This window comes from Psammomys obesus, unplaced genomic scaffold (genome assembly GCF_907164565.1).
Source record: "Psammomys obesus unplaced genomic scaffold, mPsaObe1.curated_primary_1811, whole genome shotgun sequence".
NCBI lineage: Eukaryota > Metazoa > Chordata > Mammalia > Rodentia > Muridae > Psammomys > Psammomys obesus.
Genome location: NW_026587216.1, coordinates 26,620,528 through 26,627,662, shown reverse-complemented (window position 1 = coordinate 26,627,662; position 7,135 = coordinate 26,620,528). Strand labels below are relative to the sequence as shown.

The 7,135-nt window shown below is 44.5% G+C and overlaps 1 pseudogene; it reads left to right on the top strand.

Moving 5' to 3' along the window:
• Nucleotides 1-1,255: 1,255 nt before the first annotated feature.
• LOC129673700 (60S ribosomal protein L29-like) lies at nt 1,256-1,746 on the top strand (annotated as a pseudogene).
• Nucleotides 1,747-7,135: the final 5,389 nt, after the last annotated feature.

The following is a 7,135-nucleotide window of genomic DNA, read 5'->3' as shown; positions in this document are numbered from 1 at the left end:
AAAAGAGCCGTAAGGGGAAAAAAAAAAGGCAAAACAAAGAAAAACTAAGCAAAAAGTCCACAAAAATACTACTGATTCATTTTGAGTTTGGCAACATCTCCTGGGCATGGGGCTTGGGACATGGAGGGTGACTGATCTGCCCAGTGACACTCCATTGGAGAAAACTGACTCTCGTTTTGCTGGAGGGATCAGTTATAGGTAGTTTCTTGGCTGGGTTGGAAGCTCTGTCTACCCTCAGTGTTGAGACCCCGTCTGGTTTAAACATGTGCCGGTCTTGTGCAAGCTGCCACAGTCTTGGTGAGTTCCTATATGTTTAAGTCCTGCTGTGTCTGAAAGAGTCATCCATCACCTCTGACTCTTCCAATTTTTCCACGTCCTCTTCGACATAGCTCCCTGAGCCCTGAGGAGAGGGGTTTGATGAAGACATGCGTGTAAGACTGAGTATTGCAAAGTCTGTCCCTCGCTACGCCTTGTCCAGTTTCGGGTCTCTGTGTTAGTTCTCATCTGCTGCAAGCAGAAGCTTCTCTGACGATGGCTGAGGAAGGCCCTGATCTATAGAACAGGAGAATGTCATCAGGACTCATTGGATTGCTGTGTTTTCAGCAGAACACTAGAATTACGTTTTCCCCTGGCCCCAGAAATGCAGGCCCAAAAACCAGAAACTTCTTTTTCTTTCAAATGGTCTTCACTCTTATACACACACACACACACACACACACACACACACACACACACATACACACACTGTAAGCAAATCAAAAATAGAATTTAAAAAAAAATCAAAATGAACTTGGAAAAAGCAGCACTGAAAGAGGCAGGGCAAAGCAGCTTGGGCCCTTCCTGAGCCCTAGCCTCCTGGCTGGTGCTGTGATCAGAAGCACCCAGTGTGACAGTTGGCACAGACAGAGACGTGGGTAACAGCTAAGAAACAAACTGCAGAAAACAGCTTGAGGGGTTTGAACTGAGGAAAAAACTAGCCTTTCTCTTTTTCCTTTGATATTCAGCATGCAAACACTCCTCCCATTCTGCCGATATTGAATAAATTTGTCAAGAAACAAAAACATCCCTGTTTCCATACTCACATGCTTTATTTTTATTTTTATTTATTTATTTATTTTTTTTTTTGGTACATAGAAAACAGTAACTTAATTGCTATAATGACACAATAGTAAGTCAGATTTATCATGCGATGAGACATGTTGCTTGTCTTTTAAACCTGGAAATAGAGGGGGGAGCCTCAGGATAACGTGCAGACATGGACAAGTCCAAGAACCACACCACACACGACCAGTCCCTCAAATCTCATGGAAATGGCATCAAGAAACCCCGGTCACAAAGATACGAATCTCTTAAAGGGGTAGACCTCCAAGTCCCTGAGGAGCATGCGCTTTGCCAGGAAGCACAAGAAAGGCCTGAAGAAGATGCAGGCAAACAACGCAAAGGCAATGAGTGCGCGAGCAGAGGCCATCCTAACCCCTTGTGAAACCTGCAGCCATTAAACCCAAGATGCCACAGGGCCCCAGCCGCAAACTCAACAGTGTGGCTTTCATCGCTCACCCCAAGCTTGGGAGGCAGATCTGAAGCTACATGGCCAAGGGTCGTGGGCTCTGCCAACCAAAGCTCAAGGTTCAGACCAAGGCAGAGGCTGCAGCTCCAGCGAAGGCCCCGGCGTCAGCTCCAGCTCAGGCTCCCAAAGGTGCCCCGGCCCCCGTGAAGGCCCGGTGGGAAAGGCTTCCGCTAATGTGAAGACAGATGAGCTGGTGTGACACACCCACCCACACACTATTTACAGATGGCCAGGGTCCTAGGCTGTTTTTACAAACAAACTCAAGGCAAGATCTGTTAAAAAAAAAAATTTAACCGGAAATAGATTTCCCAAAGGAAAAATCGGTGTATGTACTAGGCACAGGCTAAGGTATCAGCCTAGTCTTCATCAGAAGGCTCATCCTGCCCAGATCATCGTCACGGGAAATAAGGTGAAGTACAGCACCTGCTCGCTATTTTTTTTTTCGCTTATTAACTATTTATCAATTATTTGTTTGGTACCAACTATCATTTTGGGCATTATGGGGACTTGTGTCAAGAGAAGTTCCAAGAGTAAACAGATGGTATGTTCAAATCAGGATGAACCAGGGGGAGTTTCTTCACAAGAGAGACCACTGTCAAAACTTTGGGTAAGCGGTCACCCGTTCTTCTTGTATGACCAGAGATGCTGGACACGTGCACAGCGGGCCCCCACAGCTGAGCTCAGCCAGATGCGAAGCGTGCAGGGCCTGCTGACTCTCTACTCAGGCCAGGAGCATGGATATCGGACTCAGGTGTACAGAGCCGGGCATGCATGCTGAGGGTGGGTGGGAAGTCCTTTCCAGGAAGGCGTGATTAGGGAGCAGCTGGGTCAGAGTGCTTGGAACTATGGCAGGTGTGTCCTAGGGGGCAGATGTGCCCAGGGGGCTGATTTCCAGATGGGACTGTATGGAAGGCAATGTTGCAGGCAGTCTCAGGTGACAGATTCTGGATGACGGCTTTGCGGCATCAGGAGTGCAGCTATAATATGACGGATGAATGTTTTCATTGCTCCAACGGGGTGATAATGTCAGATAGGGAAAGGGAAGGGGAGAGTCACTTCATGAAACACAGACTACGTTGGCAATTCTCTCTCTAGCCATGGGAATAGCTGAGATGTCACAGCACAGGCACTTGCTGTACTGTCCTTGGTAACGGCTCTCGTCGGGATGTCTGTGTGTCTCTCTCCCCCTACCTCTGCCATTTCAAGTATTGAAATACCTAACGCAACGGGATTAGGAGGTAGGGGAGGCGGTTAGGTCTTGAAGCGTATGTACATGTTCATAAGAGACAGCTGAGGAGTAGCGAGTGCCTTCCACCATGAAAGCGTGTCACAAGATGGTGCCGTGTCCCTGGCATCTTCCTCACGTAAAGAAGGACATCTACTTCCTAGGGAGCTGGTTGTCAATGGACACCAGCCTGCCAGTATCTTGATATTAGGCTTCCCAGCCCCCAGACCTGTGAGCAGTACATTTCCTTTGTTCAAAAAAAACTCAAACCAAAACAGCCTATGTTCCAGCAATGCCACTCCTGAGCATTTACCCACCGATAGATGAGCGGACAAAGAAAATGTAATATGTGTGCAGAGGTGTTTTACCCAGCTACACGGAACAAAGTTACCGTTTGGAGGAAAGTGGATGGAATCAGAGATCACCGTGTTAAATAAAATAGGCTAGGCTCATCAAGACAAATAGTTCAGTTTTCTCCCATATATTGATAGATTAAAAAAAAAACATGTACACATTATAAATGTAGATGAGGGACCATTTGGGAAGAAAAGGACAGGCTGGGAGAAAGGGGAGGGGTAGTGGGAGTTGAACATGAGTAAACTATACGATACACATTTATAGAAAAAAATCTCATAGTAAAACTCATTGTAAAACTAACATTTTTGTTGTTTGTAAGTTACCCAGCATATGGTATTTTTGCAAGAAAGAACAGTTCAGGGGATGCAGTCCATTATGGAAGGCACAGAGCGTGGAGTAAGGCCGTCTACGGTAATGAGAGTTCGGGACTTGTTCAAATCAGGAGAATCAGAAAGTAGACATGTCAGGCCAGAACCGGAACTGGACTATTACCCTCCATAAATACAGGCCTATTGCTAGTGGCCTGTATCTGCCAGTTAAGACCCTCGTCATAAAAGTTCTACAGCCTCCTTAGACAGTGTCATCAGTTGGGTGCCAAGTGTCCACACACAGCCTGGGCAACACTTCAAATTCAAGCCTTATGAGACACTTTTGCACCTAAATAAATCATCACCTTATTGGTTGTTATGTGGCTTCCTTTGTCCTTTAATCTTGACCTTAAAGTGCTTAAGGGATGATGATTTTGTTTTCATTTCTTGAGCATCCTTGTCACAACGTCTAGCAATACAGGTGATGCAGGGAGGTTCCTTAGTTTGATTGGCTATTGTGATGGCCTACTTTTTACGTCCACTTCATACAGGCTAGAGTCATTTGGAAGGAGGAACCTACATTGGCCTCTGGACAAGCCTGTGCTGCATTTTCTTACTTGATGGCTTATGATTGCTGTGGCTGGGTCCATCCCACAGGAGTTGCTGCCAACCTTGGGTTATGGTCCTGGGTGGTATAGGAAAGCAGCCTGAGCAAGCCAGTACGCAGCAGTTTTTCATGGCCTCTGCTTCAGTCCTTGTGTCCAGTTCCTACCCTGACTTCTCCAGGGAAAGAGTACGACCTGAGAACTGTACACTGAAATAAACCCTTTTGGTCATAGTGTTTTATAACAGCAATAGAAACCCTAAGACACCTCTCTTTGATGGTTGATTATCCTACTAAAATTAACATAACAGGTGCTGGAGAGCACGCACTTGCCTTCCAAGCACAAAGCCTTTGGCTTGATCTCCAGCACATAAAACAATTACCATGACATTTATTCTTCAATATGTTGAGTCAAGATCCTCCATAGGTAAGTTCACTGTGGTCTCCTATTTTTCTGAGAAAAGTCTCAGCTTTTGCCTGTACTTTGAGAAACCATCAACAGTTCATTTCTGTCCAGCATAAATGTATACTAAAGAGAATATTTTAATCTGTTATACCATGCCTTATATCCGTAGCATAAAAGAACTCTTAAAAGTCAACAGTAAAAATGCAACTTAGAGGCTGGCAAAGGTATTTACTTCTTCTCCACAGATATACACATGGCCAACAAGCACACCCCAGTCCGACACAGTAAATCAATGGCAGTGTGAATGAACAAAAACCTCCTAAAGTTCTAGCGAGATAGTCCCACAGGGCATCTAGTCTCTTTAACTTTCTTCCCTGTCTCTTTTTTTCTTTCCTTTTCCTTCCTTGGTTGCTCTTCCTAAGGGTTTTCTCCACTCTTGGCAGCCCACAGCTCTTCCAGAGGTACCACTGATGGCTTTCCCTCAAAGACCTTACAGTGAGGTACAAGAGACAAGTCTCAACGTATAGACAATTATGCAGAATGTTGGGCTTTAACGAGCCCCTGAGCATGTCACAAAGCAATGCGTGGCCCGCTCCTTTTAAGGGACACAGGGGAAGCCCATGAACCCAGAACAGTAAGGTGAAAAGGACACACTCAGTCACGTGTTATTTCAAGCCCCTCTCATTTGGAGAACCTTGGGATTGTCTATTGACTGGTGAAATGTGCTGCACAGTGACCGGGCCTGGAAACTGACTTTGTTGTCTGTAATTGCAATGGCATTTGATTGGTACCGTAAAATTCTAAATATAATCTCTCTCTCTAACTCTGCATTGGATGGCCTCTTAGCATTCATGGTACAGGATCTGACCCATAATACATTGTGTTTATATAACACTCTATATTTAGCATCAGATGGAAAAGTTTGCCAATAATGAGGTTTTGGAACACAGTCATTCCACAGGAACCAAGTCTGGCTCATACCAGCTTGGCAGAGAAGAGTGACCGGATGTGAAAAGAGCGATTATTAAAAGAGCTCACGTGAGGAACCTGTTCTCAGAGTCCCAGATCGCTTCTCCATCGCCTCCTAGAAACCTTGTCTCCCATCTCGGGATCAACACCAGACCATCAGCCTACGGCACTCAAGCCTTGCTGAGCAATGGCTTCATCTAGCCACCCATTTCTTTTCTGAAAAAAGCAAAGAGAGAGAGACACCCAATCAGTTCCAAACAGAATCTACCGAAATATCACCATCACTGCCAAACAAGAAAAACCGAAAATTCCAAGAAATAAAATTTCTTCCTCAGCCCCCTTTCAGCAATACGTTAGGGGCATATTTAGGGAGTTCTCTGCACTAAGAATGTTCTGGCACAGACTAAAGAGAGAGAGAGAACTTTTCCTATTTCAAGTGTTTTGTTTTTTTTTTTTAATTTAAGAAACATTTTTCCATATTGTGTTAGATCATCTTTTCCACCAAGACCAATATTCTACTTAGTAGATAGGTCAAAATGCGTTGAAAATGTAAATACTACATAGGGAGGGGGTGATAATGAGCCTGCATCTTTGGAAATTTATGCCTCCAAATCCTGGTTTGTGAAAAGATACTCTGAAAAGGACATTAAGCCTATAGAACAGACAAAGTATTTTAGATTAACTTCTTGCTTCTTTGCGAATACGACTTTAGCAAATAGTTTTTTTTTTTTGTTGTTGTTGTTTTGCTTTGCTTTGCTTTTGCTCTTGTACCCGGAAGTGTTAATAATTAAGGGTGTCTCTAGATGCTGCCAAGCATGTGTTTCAAGGCATTCTTTATAATATGGAAGTGTTTCTCGGGTTTGGCTCTAAAAGTTGAGTTAAGCAGTTCACATAGAACTAACTATAGGGCTCTCTGCCTAGACACGACATTGTTCATCCCTCCTTCCCGCTGCGAAGGGAATGGGAGTGGCAGAAAGCTTCATCGCCCCTGCTTATTTTGCTGTGCAGCTTTAAATTTGCTCCGAGAGCAGGAGCCATGTTTTCCCAGATCTGTTTGCCTGTGGTTTTTCTCAGTATCATCATTTTGCCCTTAAACTACGGCAGGGACTTATGAGTAAACACAAGGGCACAGTGTTGGCTCTCTCTGCCCTAAGTGCTGTTTACCCAACAGCTTCTTAAGATTAGCAGGACTGAAGACTGCGTGGGGGCTAAGGGACTCTGTTCTCTTCCCTCCCCGCAAAGGCTGAAAACGATTCCCCCTTCATTCTTGTTGTTACTTTTACAAGGGAGCTCAGATTTTCCATTTCAGAAGTTTCCAGATAACTTTACCACTTGTTCTTTGTTTCATTTGGAATTGCTCAGGACATCTGAACACTTGCTTTCCTAAGCATCTCAAAGCAGCTAAGATTTTGACACTTTGAGGAGCTTGGATCTAACTACAGTTCTATTTGAGAGATCAACTAGAACCCACTCAATTTCTCCATGGCTGCTGAATAGAAGCATTTACAAAACGCACACTCAGCTTGATAACCTGAGTTCAATCCTTAGACTCCACACGGTAGATACATAGCATCTGCTCCCAAATGTTGTCCTCTCACAACCTTCTCCCCTCCCTCTCCCATTAATGAAGAAATGGAATTAAAAAAAAAATCCCCAAAGGGTCTTGTGATGTAAATAGATAAATGTTTTCCTCCCATGC